General features: G+C 40.8%; 1 long non-coding RNA gene across 1 annotated transcript; it reads left to right on the top strand.

Annotated features, from left to right (window-relative positions):
• The first annotated feature begins 2,430 nt into the window (after positions 1–2,430).
• LOC137155328 (uncharacterized) lies at positions 2,431–12,977 on the top strand. Its single transcript, XR_010920421.1, has 3 exons — positions 2,431–2,461; positions 12,120–12,178; positions 12,546–12,977. It is a non-coding gene; the product is annotated as an uncharacterized lncRNA (long non-coding RNA).
• Positions 12,978–13,896: the final 919 nt, after the last annotated feature.

Genomic DNA, 13,896 nt, shown 5'->3' with positions numbered 1-13,896 from the left:
TGCATACCTCTACAGAAGGCCAAAATGGGCTCTCTGTTTTAAACTTCCTGTTTATATGTAAACTGGACTGTAATCTCTCAGTTTGTTTGGGGACCTGCCTTATGCAGATATACTGTTGAACAGAGGGTACTTTACTATAAGGAGAATAATTCTAGGTAGGGTAATTGGGTATGGCATGAGTTATTCAGGATAAATGTTTATGTTTTTCATTTGACTTAGCTTTCCCACAATAAATTCTACACTCACTCACATATGGCACACCCACAAACACAAAACCATCCCTATACATTAATCAATCTATTTCTCCTACAGCCTGAAAGGGAAGGAAAAAAACAGAGTGGGAGATTGTTTTATTCCTATTTTTAAATACTTGGATAGCACTCCAATATAACATTGAATGGGGTCATACAAGGAGATAAATTAAATAAAAACTGCTGGCTCTGGTAGGTTAATTAAGTCCAGTGACGAGACACATGATAGTAGATGAAAGATAAATATAAAAGTACAAGACAAATGACTGCATCTTTAATGCATATCCGCATATTACAGTCATTGGAAAAATGAATTTTCCCCAATAGGACCTAGGGGTGTATTGTGCCACAGAGACAACACTCCCTAGAGCTCCAGTTGTAACACATTCTTCCTCAGAGAATTAAGTAGGACCATAGCTGATATCTTCCTTGTCCTTGAGCTCCCTCTTCCCCCAGGCACATCCCACAGGATGCAGGCAAAATCTGATTCTGAATGTTTATGAAGACTCATGAAAGCCCTTCTAAGATATTATCAAAACAGGGTTAGGAGGGCATAGTCTGGGGCAATAAGAATTGACATACAGAGCATACTATTAATAATCATGAGGAAATCTTTGTTACAGTCAAATTCCACTTGCTACTGAAGTCAGTATAGTAGCATGGGTGTAACTAAGAGAAGAAGTTGAAAAAAATTTTGTGTATATTTGGCACAATCCTAAAACTCATGCATCATAAAGGAAATTGTACTGAAAATTATGCAGAGATTTGAAGTTTTAATTGTATGCTGCTGTGGTCCAGGAGTACAAGAAGATACTGACCACTCCAGACCTGCTGACACACCAAGATCTCAGTTCATTGTTACTCTCCTGAGTCAAATCCAGGAAGCCTTTCTGGATCCAGACGTCAACATTACAGGCCAACAGAAAGGACTCCAGCACATGCTGGCTCAACTCATGGGCCATTTGTGATATTCCAAACAAAGACCTGATTGAAGATCCAATGAAGGCAATTCCTGGATTCTGCCTTCCACATAGGCAGTGACCTGCACTTAACCACATTCAGACAATACACAGAAGGTGTGGATATTTCCTCCACAAATGGGGGGAAAAAAATAAAAAAATCAAAGAATCACCAAATTGTGACTTTGGTGAGATATAAAGTATGCGACATCATGGACAACTGTCCCATTCACACTTGCAGGGGTGGTACAAGAGAGACTCGCCTAGCTGCACCAGAAGCATTAGAATGGCTTTCAAATCTTAAATTTCAATTATGTTCCCAGCCCATTGTTTTTCAAATGCCATACAAAAGAATAACTGCACAAAATATTTAATGTTACACACCAATGAGCAACCTATGGAAATGTGTTTATATTAATGTGCATATTTACAAAAAATATGTTTTTGTTTAAATACATGTATGTATATAATGATAATGGTTACACCATAGGTATTTACTGGGAAACCTCAAGTGCTTTTTGTTGCTTGTTGTGTTACCATGAAAGCTGAAAAGCTTCTTATATACAAAATGTATTAATGGGACCATAAACAGTGATTACACCATTAGCATGTGACCATTGGACACACTTCTTAACAAGCTGAATGTTGAGGGCTACATTTTGAATGGTACACTAGTCTGGATCAACAGGGACGTGACCCTAAATTCCTTATTCAAGTAAAACTCCCATTGACTTCAACATGAGCCTAAGTTGCCTAAGAACAGATATGTTCATATGAACACATCTGACATGCCAACCACCATTTCAATACACACAAAAGTATTAATAAGAATACCATATTTGCCTATACAGTTTCTTTTCCAAAACCATGCACTTGAAAATCAGGCATTCTTCACAAGAAATCTTTGTGCATACATGTTTTAATCTCAATAGCATGTGTTTATTGCACTGTTCATTTGAACAAACAAGTTTAGTCATCATTCTGGGGCTGTCATTTGAAGCTGCAGGAAGTAAATAAGAGCAATTTATATAATAAAAAACAAAACAAAAAAAAACCCAAAACTTTTCCAACAGAAAGCATTAAAAGTAAATTTGCCTTTGTTAAAAGTTTTGGATATTTGGTATGAGATTCCAGAGTGGCAGTCCTGCTGTCACTAAATTGTTGTGCAATGTGGCTCACCAGAGCCTCTCACTTTCTTGTTTTCCATTGCAGGGAATCCACAACAACTAGCTGTTTGTCTGTTTTGCAGAGGTTAGTGTTCTCTCATTACATTGTTCCTGTTCTCTGTTGCTGTGAAATTCCCTCTAGTTCATAGAGATCACTTGAGCCCTTAACATGGAGGTTAAATGGGCATATAAAGCTTTCTGCAGCTGGAATTAGTTCAACTCTATAAGCACTTTAAAAAAAGGTCATACTTAGGAGATCTTGTGGCAAAATTAGCTTTGAGGCACAATTGCTACTAAAAGGCTTGAGTGAGTGTGTTTGAGACAGACATACATGTGCACTCATTAGCGTGTATTTTCCCCTACTTGTAAGAAGTAAATTGAAGTAATTTTTCCCTTTTTAATATAAAAATCCAATTACTATCTGCAACTGTAAACAGCTCATCTTGGAACTACAAATAAAATACTTTATGAATCAAATTAAAGGTCTTTCAGCCAAGACCTGTGTTCAGACCTCTGTGTTTCTCTTGTAAGAGCTGGTAGCATCATAAATGTATAGACTAAAATGTGCTACATAGCTCCCAGCTTAAGGAATTTGGCTGGACACTGAGGAACTCCCATGGGGAGGGAGGGGAAGGAAAAGACAAAGATTTGACCACAAAGAAGCAGCAGTGCCACTGCACAACCACTACTCCAACTTGATGGCTGCAGAAACCCTTCTAGCCACTGTGCAGTGGGAGGGTCAAGATGAACTGTCTATAATATTTTTGCATGGGGTAGGGCCATTTCTCCCCAAAAGTTATATACCTTAAGCTCAAACATAGCTTATGGTATGCACAGAAAGTGATACTTTGTTATAAAGCATATATTATGCATGTTTTCCTCATATTCCACAATGTGGGCCATCCACCAGAGTGACGGGGGAGAAGAACACCTTTTCACATCATTTTAATCTTTAATATTGAACTGCAGCTGGGATCTCAAAGAATAAAGGCAGCATATAATACTATTAAGTGAATTAACCGGTGCAGTAAAAGAAAAATGTGCAGAACTAGAGCAGCAAACCAGCCTGTTATTAACACTGAAAAACTCAGAAGCAACTTCAACTGTACAGTAAGTATGAGTAGAGCTGCCAAAAGAAACTGCTAGAGATCAAGACACTGCTGTAAAAAAAATACCATCCCATACGTAAGCACCTATTCCTCTATTCCTGCAGCTGCCATCCATCACAGGAAATTATGACTGGGTGAGACATGAAGCAATTCACATGTTTGCTTTCTAACATACATAACAGGCTACTTTTTTAAGAAGTAAGTTTTCTTGGTAAAGACTATATTAAGGCCATTTAGGAGCATTGCTTTTGCTGCTTCGTGTACTAGATTTCACATGTTTTCATATATATATATATATATATATATATATATATATATATAAATAAAACGTCTTACAATATTTTCATGACTATAACTTTTCTCTATGACCCAGAGACTGAATCTGGTCCCCTAAGTGCTCCAAAGTTGGTGAAAGTTCAGATCTGGATCTAATTCTGGATTTGAATTTCACAACTCTAGCCTATCCCCAATTATGACTCAATGGCTATCAAACTGCTGGTGTTAAACTTTGTTATCTATAGCTTTGTATATCTGGAGTGAATCATAGCCAAAAAAGCTGCTTTCCTCAGTGTTAATTTCTAATATGGTTCAGGCTGGAATACATTAGAATCAGGAAATTAAAAAGGTACAATTACCACACAAGGTTTCATATTAAAAGTGATGGTATATCACAATCATGATTGAATACATCATGAGTGACCCATAAAGCCCCCACAAATAGAGTTAGTCCCACTACTTGCAATGTATGATTGGTTTTATGAGGTAACACCAACTTAGAAATAAAGTTTTTTATTGAGTAAATGTTTCAAAAAATAACAAACAGGTAACCCATAGAGTTAAAGGGGCAAAGTTATACAACATCCAGGTACAATATGCAGGTTATCAGGAGGCACGGGGAGTGGTTGAAAGTCTGGGGAGAATAACAAGGGATAAGCTGCGGGGTCCTGGATGGGGGGTGATGGTGTAGGCGCTAAGAGACACAAGGGGATATATGGGAATGGGGGAACGTTACTAAGTATATCTGTGGGTTACTTTTGGGGGTGTTTAACAAAGAGAGCAAATAAGTCCATACAAAGTGGTGCGTCCCTCATTAGGTCCAATGCTTTAGCACTCGCCGCGTCCGCTGGTGTGTCCCCCGCTGCATCCACTGGTGTGTCCCCCGCCGCGTCCGTCGTGGTGGTGGTGGGTTGGGTCCATCGGTCCGGAAGAACGGTCCTGTGGTGGTGCTCCGTCTCTCTCCTCGTGGTACTGCCGGTGGCCGGTGATGTGCTCGATGTAGATGTCCCGAGACCACCGGATGGAGTCCAAGACCATGAGGCGATGCATGAGCTTGGCGTAGCGCTGACCCGCACCGCAGGCCCAGAGCATGGGCTCGTTGAGGGGGTCCTAGGCTCCCAGGGCCCCGACGATCAAGGCGTGGATCTGGACCTCGTAGCCCTGATCCCTCAGGGTGTCGGCCAAGGGGAAGTATTTCTCCTCTTTGCGGGCTCGGGTGGCGTGGAAGGCCGGGCTGCGGTTCTCGAAGGGGACCGTGACGTCCACCATGACGATCTTCTTGTGGTCCTCGTTGGTGATGATGACGTCGGGTCTCAGCTGGCTGTCGGTCCTGGGGATGGCGGAGTTGATGGTCACCATGCCTCGGTGGGCCGGGATGGCCTTCGCCGGGCGATCCTGGATGGTGTTGTGCCTCAGCTGCCAGGCTCGGGAGTGGGGCTTGCAGCCGCAGAGGACGTGGGGCAGGGTCTCGTTGACGTACCCGCACCTCCTGCAGCGCTTGTCCCGGTTCCTGTGGCGGACGGCCCCGTTCAGCGGGAGGCAGTTGAGACGGGCCCGGTGGATGAACCGCCAGTCCGCGAACCAGGTGTAGCCGTCGCCCGCCAGGAAGTGGTTGCTGGGGTCCCACTTGCTGGTCACCTTGAACGCCTTTCCCTGGTCGGGCTTCTTCTTCAGGCTCCCGAGGTACAGCGCGTGGACGGATGCCTTCAGGCACCTCTCCAGGCATGGGGGGTGACAATGGTGTGGCCGTCGGCTCTGATCCTTGGCACCAGGACCGACAGCTCCCGGCGCTCCTCGCACCACGTCCAGTGGCAGCCAATGCGCTTACCCAGGCGCCGCGTGGCGTTGCGGGCGCAGGTCCAGAGGGACGAGATGTCGCCTCCGTCCCGCGCGAACTCACCTTCCAGGGAGCCGCTGAGGTAGGTGGCGATGTCGTCGCGGGTGGGTGCTCGGCGGATCCGTTTCGCGACCACCTCTTCCAGGGCCTTCGACGCGATGGCGCTCACGGTGGCGTCGGGGCAGGTCAGCAGGCAGAAGGCCTGGGTGATGACCCCGATGTCGCAGAGGTCGACCATGAATGGGACGTTGGTGCCCCCCTGCTTGTGGCCGATGTAGGTCAGCTCGTTGCTGGCCCTCTGGGGGAGGAAGAGCCACCCCTTCATGAGCTGCCTGATGACGCCGTCGGCTTTGTTGAGGGGCACCTTCGCCACGGCCGAGCCCCACAGGACGAAGGAGATGCGGGGGATCAGGAAGGTGTTGAGGGTGTTGATTTTCTGCCACGGCGCCAGCAGGCATTAAGTTTGACCTCTGTCAGATATACAAAGTTAGTTTTCATCCCTGCTCTTCAGTCATCTTGCCCATCGCCACAGACAGACAAAAGCCAATGGTAAACATGCAGCTACCTCACCCACCTCTTTTAGCTGAACAACTGAAACAGCTGATATCATGCTATGGAGACCTTATGGCTTCTTCCTGGACAAAATGAGCACGGTCTCAGGGCAAATAAATCAGAACGCTTCCTTATGAGACAAATCTACCCCATCCACCCTGACAGAGACTATAGGCTTGTCTTCACATACAATACTACAGCGGCGCAGCTGTACAGCTTTCATCAAGATGCTCCTCCACTGAAAGGAAAGCTTCTCCCATTGGCAAAGTTAATCCATCTCCCCGAGAGGCGGTAGTTATGTCAACAGGAGAAGCTCTCCTGTCAACATAGTGCTGTCTACGTGGGGAGGTGCGGGGGTGAGACTAAATCAGTGGAACTACATCACTCAAGGTGTGGATTTTTCACATCCCTGAGCAACATAGTTGCACCGATACAAGTCTGTCGTGCGGACCTTGCCTATTTCTATTGCATAAGAGAGAGAAAGCCAGATATGGGATGCCACACAATAATTGTGCAACCCAAATGTAACCCCGTGCTCAGGATGACTCATCTTCTCACTGCCAGAAGCCAGGAGGGGAAAGCAGGGTGGATTGCTCCAAAATTGCCTTGTTCTGTACACACACCCTGAAACTCTGGCATTGGCCACTATCGGAGGCAGGATACCGGTCTAGGTGGACCATTAGTCTGACCCAGTATGGCCGTTCTTATGTTCTTAAGGATAACTTCGAGCTCTGTTGGAGGAATGTTACAGCAGAGTTAATTTTAACTGCAAATGGTATTTTGAGTTTTTAATGTCACCTTTTGTATATTGCCTTTATGTACTATGAAAACCCAATCAAGATATTGGGGAAAAAATCCATGTTGCATGATTTTAAAATTTTAATACAGTCATTTCTTAACATGAGAAAAAATTTGAAGTTCTACAAAATTACAGGCAGCTTCTTAAAATGAAAATAAAAAAGTTGTAAGTAAACACTGAGGATAATTATTTTTGTTCTACAGAACCATTAGCTAAAGGAAGGAGTGCAGCTTACAGAGGAAGTAGAATTAACATTTGTTGACATTTTACTGCTTTTAGTATTTATGTAAACTAGAGCCAATTAAATTATTTTTAAGACATTTTTGCTGTAAGTAATTTCCATTTCCATTCCTAGAAATAGTAACCCAGCTATCTGATTGCATCATCGGGAGCCCTGTAGCAACAGACCAAATATTAAGCAACAGCTCTGCTTGCCATCTCCAGAGCTGGAAACCAGACTTGAGTCAATTTAATTACATCAGTGTTTCTCAGCCACCATATAAGACAGCGTTGTTCTTAAATTTAAAGGGTCTTTTCCTACCTCCCCCACAACAGTCTCTAAATAAGCCTATAAATTCTTGTTCTGTAGCACATGAATTATCAGTAACTTCAGAATAAATGAAGACAAAAACAGTTGAATATGTAAACATGTAGCTACTCCATCCCATGATAGATCATTTCAGACCAAAATTCATTTTTTTCTTTGATATCTACTACTGCTATAAACTTCCAGTTTATCATATAACATTACAATTTATGGTATAACCAGCTTGTGTACTGACTATAAACCCTTTGTCAATGCCACTGTAAAGACTTTATAGACCATAAATAATAGAAGGGCGATAGTATCTATTCTTCTTATTTTGCCCAGCACATCCAGTATATATGACTCTGAGCATGTCAAAAGATTTATTTGTTTTATGTATAATATAGGTTATGCTAAAAATAAAACTTGGTGCATTTCTTTGCTTATAAACAAATCTCATTAAAATAATAGCACATGGGATCATGCATGGGAGGCTCTATTCACCTGCTGCAGCCCAGGAAAGCCAGAAATGCAAAAAGAAGAATTATGCTCTATTTTACAGCATTAAAATATGGCCAGGAGACCACAAAACCTTCCTCTATTTTTCCTCAGAGCAGAAGTTTTCTTAATGGATGGGAGAGGGGAGGGTTTGAGAAAAGTACAGAAGCAAATGCTCACTTTAAGTCCCATTGAAGTTGATGGTACTTAATCGTGGGCTTAATATGCTTTGTTGAACTGAGTCCCTAGCCATTAAATATCAAAACATACTGTGACTAGCTTTATGCATATGGCCAAGGAGGGTGGAGAGGGCACAAGACTCTTGCACACCACTCCCTTCCCCTGCACAGGTGCTAATCACAATGTTAATCTTTGGAGTCCGTGAACACAAGGAGTGTCCAAGGTTCTCAGCAACAGTGATGCTGACCTCCCCTCCCAAAAAAGAGTGTGGAATTGCCATCCCCATTTCTCAGATTGCCAGTGCTGGGAAAGAGACTTAAAATATTAACATACAAGCAAGCATCTACTCTCTGCAGCCACCCCAGGAGCCAAATACTGCTTTCACTTCAGCAGACTTCACCTGAATCACCAGTCCAAATGAGAGTAGAATTTGACCCTTAATTCCAAACTAAAGAATGTCTGACATCTTCCCCAGGTAGAGTGGGTTCACTCTAGCCACATACATAACAGACAAAAGAGCCATCTGTTCATCATATCCACAACCAGGCCCCCCATCTCCTTTTCTCAATATGTCTCCTCACATACTTGATCCTCCTTCCTTGCTTAAGATCCCTCATTCATCCTCACACCCAAGTCTATTTGTTCATTGCTTTCCACATTAGGCACTACTATGTTGTCATCCTACTTTACCCCAACACTTTCTGTTGTCTCAATCTTTCCTCACACCCATTGCAGAGTTATTCCTCCATTGATCCTTGAAAATATGTAATGTTGGTGGTTCCCTCATTCTCCTAATGGATCCCAATCCAATGATGGGGAAAAATCATGTTCCTTTCACACTTCCCTCACCATAAATGGGCATAGAAGAAAGCAGGCATCCTCTCCCACCGAAAGGGAGAGTTGTGTGGAATCAGGACACTCCCACATTTTCAGGTTCTCAGAACAGTCCCCTTTTATCTGCAAGTGTGGATGGGGATGGCTTGATCATGTTTCTCTAGCTCTTCTTGGTACTGGGTCCATTTTAGTACTATTGCATCAACCGTGGGGGATGGAACTGTGTGTGGAGGTAGCCCATCTTTAAATATTGATTCTTTCAAATATCTTTGCAGAGCATAAAACACAATGAAGTCTCAGGTAAACCCTTCGGGAATTCCAGCAAAAAGGCTGCCTAATCTCCAGTTAAACAGCCCTATTATCTCTCACTCCCCATGAGAAAGTGAAGCAGAACTGATTTGATTAAGAGCAGATTAACCTCTCTAACACAGCTACCCAGGGTTTTACACCTGTCACTTTAATATGACAATTTATATTTATTCAAAAAGCCATGAGACAGTAAATTAAACATTGCCCCAATTAGAAAATGTCGTATGTTATAGTGGGGGAGCAAACTGATCTAATTTTCAAACAGGTCTAGTGCAAAGTATGTTTCAGTACAGCTTTACCATGAGTATAGTTAATATTTTTACACAGTCCTTTCTGAGTTGAATGCTATTCTGCCTTGGTCACATAGGCAGAGTCCTATCCAACAGTAAGGCTGGATTATACTCCAGGTCCGCTGTAACTAAAATGTTTCTTACGATATATAAATATTCCCTTTAAGAAACATGACAATATCACCTAAACTATTCTGGTAATAATATATACTCTCATCCAATTATACAAATTCGCCAGTTATTATTTAGATCTGTTAGAACACAGTCCTTATCATGAAATTTATTATTGTGAAATAGATGTAGGCAAAGCTCTCCAGTAGGTTATGGTACCAACTGATTCATTGTTGTCAAATGACAATTCACATTAAAATTGTTTCATAACAAAAGCAGTGATAGGTGAACTTCAAATCATTCACAAAGTAATCTAAAGTAAACTATCCGAACTCCTTAGGTTTACAAGAAAGCTGGACTCTTATGACAACATCTGTTACTTCCATGTCTATTTCAGACGAAAAATACAGAGAAGAGAGCACAAACTCTGTGATTAAAATAATAGTCTAACCTTTTAAAGCATTCAGTTCCATTTCCTTTAAGTTGTGGGCTAGAAATTGAATTGTGTTTTATACTCAACTGGTGGAAATTTTTCAAAACTTGGCCAAAAAAATGGAAAGATGACATATTTAATAAAATGTTGGCAACATTTTCTTCCTCTTTAAAAAATACTCTAAATTTTCTAATAGCTTTATAGAATTAAAGCTGTTTTGGAAACAATAATGATGACACAATGTAGTGTGGTAAATGAAGCAGAAACTATTTGTAAAATTCTGCTCCATTACTTTGGGGCAAATCCTATTGACTTAAGGAGACCTCACTATAATCAAAAGAATAATTTAGCCCACTGTACTCAACAATAATTTGGACATTCAAACCTGTTTTGTTAATTGAGTGTAAGAATGTTGGGCAGGGTACTAGCCCTTGTGAAGTACTAAGGAACTTTTAATTTCAATGTGGGCATCCACTAGATATCAGCAAAATGGACATCAGCTTAGATTTGGTGCAATAAACTTACAGATGGCATGGTTACCAAATTAGGGCATTATCCTGATCCCATTGAAATCAAGAAGTCTCTAGGCTCTACTAAAATAAAAATAATAAAGAACAATGATGAAGGTAAAGGATGGACAAAAACAGCACAGTCCTTTTCATTTCAAAGTTCTGCCACCGCATAAGCTACAAGCAGTCTGTTTAAATTGTTTGAGAGGGAAGGGTTTGTCTACTCCAAAACTAGAAGAAAGTCATGGATATTAAATAGCAATTTTTTGGAAATGCATTTTAGATCTCACAAAACCCCAGACAGAACCATTATTCCAACAGACTTTCCATTTATCATATAATTGTGACATTGATTCAAAGATTCCAAAAGAGTAAAGATAAAAATTACAGTTTCTGCTCACACAATTCTGTTTAAACTGTACTTTTACGGTATTACTTGAATCCCTTTTGCCTTTGTGTTCAAAATATTTTGGCCTTTAATATGTAGAAATATAAACCCTCAGTGGCTAATAAAGGAAAGCAGGTGTAAACTTTTCCTTCCATCTGACAACATAAGTGTATCCCTTTGTAAGGTTTCTACATGCTAAGGTGCCCTCTGACTCTCATCTTAATGTAAGATAAAGCCTAACTTATGATGTCTTCCAGTCATGAGTTTAATTTCCATCCCTCAAAACTAGATAGAATAGGAACAGATGGACATATCTGATATTTTGTGGGCTCATTCAACATACAGGCCTATAATAATACAGGGCAGAGATGTGTAATAGTCTACAAGTATTTGCAAGAAGTGTTTGAAAGTATGATTAATACATTGTAATGAAGAATAAAGACTAGAGGCCCCCAATCCTGGAATCTTGAGCCTTCAGGGAGCTACTCGTGGGGTTGGGCCCAGGTTTGGTATAGCAAAGTGGGCTGAGATTTTAATATGTATATGGTGATAGCAATTAGGAATGGATGAACCAGATTAAGAACCAACCTAAACTTTCATAAACACAATCCATATTGAATGTGTGTCTTATTAAATTGTTGAAAGCATCAAGTCAACATGACTACAGAACAGTAAGGACCAAGTGGACACGAGCATAAATCAACATTACAAGTTTACAACATGTTGATCCCATGCATTGATCACGTAAATGTGTTGGCCACGTCAAGAGTCTGCTAAACCTCCTTTAAACATTTTAGTTACCACTGTTGCACAAATCTTAAGAGATGCTTAGATTGGCTAAGCACTCAAACATGTTCAGTTAATTTCTGTTTTTCCTTTTAATGTATCTGGTGCCTCCAAACTTCTAGATTCCTACTAAAACCTCTTGAAACTTTTTGTACTAATAATTAGTAAATTAGTTAAGGAATGTTAAAAGGATTCTGATAGCCAACATTATGAGAAAGGGAACAAACATTCCACTGAGAGAATAGGTGCAACAGAGTGGGTCTCTGATCAGTATCCTTTATGACTTTTGTTACTTTGTTGTAACAGATAACATCCAGACAGCAAAAGATCATCAGTTACGGACATAAGAAGGAAAATTATTTTAGGTATTTTACAATGGTTTTTGTTTTATATATGTAAAAGAAAAAAGAATCATAAAAGAATTCTGTAAAAAATCACAAATTGGCGTAAAAATAAAAAATCTCCAAATAATTTTACACTGTTTTTAAAGGTCACTAGATCTAAGCAGGAAAAAAACCCACCCAAATATATTTAACTTCACAGATACTATATCTTTTTTATTATAATCAATAAGCTTCCAGGCTTTTATGTACAGAGAACTAACACTATAAATATATGGACACCCACATAACCTTTAAAAATGACCTAGCTTTTATAGTGTGACTGATTTGTTACTTAAGTCAGAGCTGTCAACTCTAAACAACCCTTTGTTTCCTTCTAATTTCTTGACAGGGAGTAGCTGCATATACAACCTGAGAGATGTACACTAATGAAAGATACACAGATCATCAGAAAACAAGGCTTTATAATCAATCAGTCTGTTTTGCCACCGATCCTCATTTCCAGCTAATGTTAGGTTTTCAGTAACATAGCCCATTGCAATATTCAGTGAATTCTGTGTAACTCAGGTTCAGTCCTATACATCTCACTCATCACTAGTCATCTTAATTTTCTCAGTATTTTGCAAATGTTTAGTGAGTGAAACCTATGTTAAGGTTACCTAACACATCCCATTCCAATGATCTGTTTTCATTCCATTACAATGCTCTGTTTAGCTTTGCCAAATTGTAACTGTTCAGGCTGAAGTTTTCCATGCATGATCTCTGCCGCTGGCTAAATTTTCTGCAAACATTCGACAAAAATGGTTCAAAGCTGTTTTTTAAAACCAACTTAGGAAAAATTTAATGTCGATACAGCTACCTATTTCTTCCTATAATTTATGTGAATAGCACTAAGGTCCAGAAAGTTGGAGTAGGCACTTGACATTTGGAAGAAGCATAGGACTGTGGTCAGGAAGATGACTTTTATTATTCCGTGAATATCCAGCCATATGTGGAGGGGTTAAAAGCTTCTAAAAATCACCACTTGAACATGCACAGGGGAACATGTTTGGTATGTCTTTGAATGTTCCATCTGAATTGTGAATGCCTCCAGACAGGGGATGGCCAAGATGATTCTCTCCTTCAATCACTTCGAAATGGGCCAAGGGAACTTATGTCAAACAAACAGACACAGCAGCAACTAATCCTAGGAAATAGGAAATTATTTTTAGAAGACTTAAAAATTGGGGTATTAATTTCAGGTCAGAGGTTTGTAGATCAACGGGAAAAGGATAGGAAAATAAAAAGAAGACAGCTTACAAATTAACAGTTTAATAAAGGGGAGTTATGGACCACCTGAGAGGAGGACAAATCTGAAACAAAAAGTTGCGGCGGTTGACTGATTGTTTAATTAAAATTCGGGGACGTAGATCAGTTTGGAAAGGACAGAATGAAAGTGAACACAAAAATGTCATCATGCATACAATCAGGCACTTCTGAGGGATGGCAGGATCAGGTTATAAGAGGTATGCGTAATGCCAGCTGAAGAGCAATGCAAGATCCATGGTTTCTGACACAGATAGCAGGCTCACAGGTTACCGGGGCAGGAATCCCATGGAATGATGGGATTGAGAAACCTGCATCATGTGACACTGAACCTGCCCCTATGAGCCATTGCAAACCCTTCCGAAAAACCCTGCAGCCAGTTGCACAGTGGGCTCACTATCCATGGTACACTGCTCTGTGTCGATGCAAGAGCTGCT

Source organism: Emydura macquarii, unplaced genomic scaffold (assembly GCF_026122565.2).
Source record: "Emydura macquarii macquarii isolate MOO-44397 ecotype Brisbane River unplaced genomic scaffold, CSIRO-AGI_Emac_v2 contig_1348, whole genome shotgun sequence".
Lineage (NCBI taxonomy): Eukaryota > Metazoa > Chordata > Testudines > Chelidae > Emydura > Emydura macquarii.
Note: the sequence above shows the minus strand (reverse complement) of the source record. Positions and strands in the feature narration are given on the sequence as shown.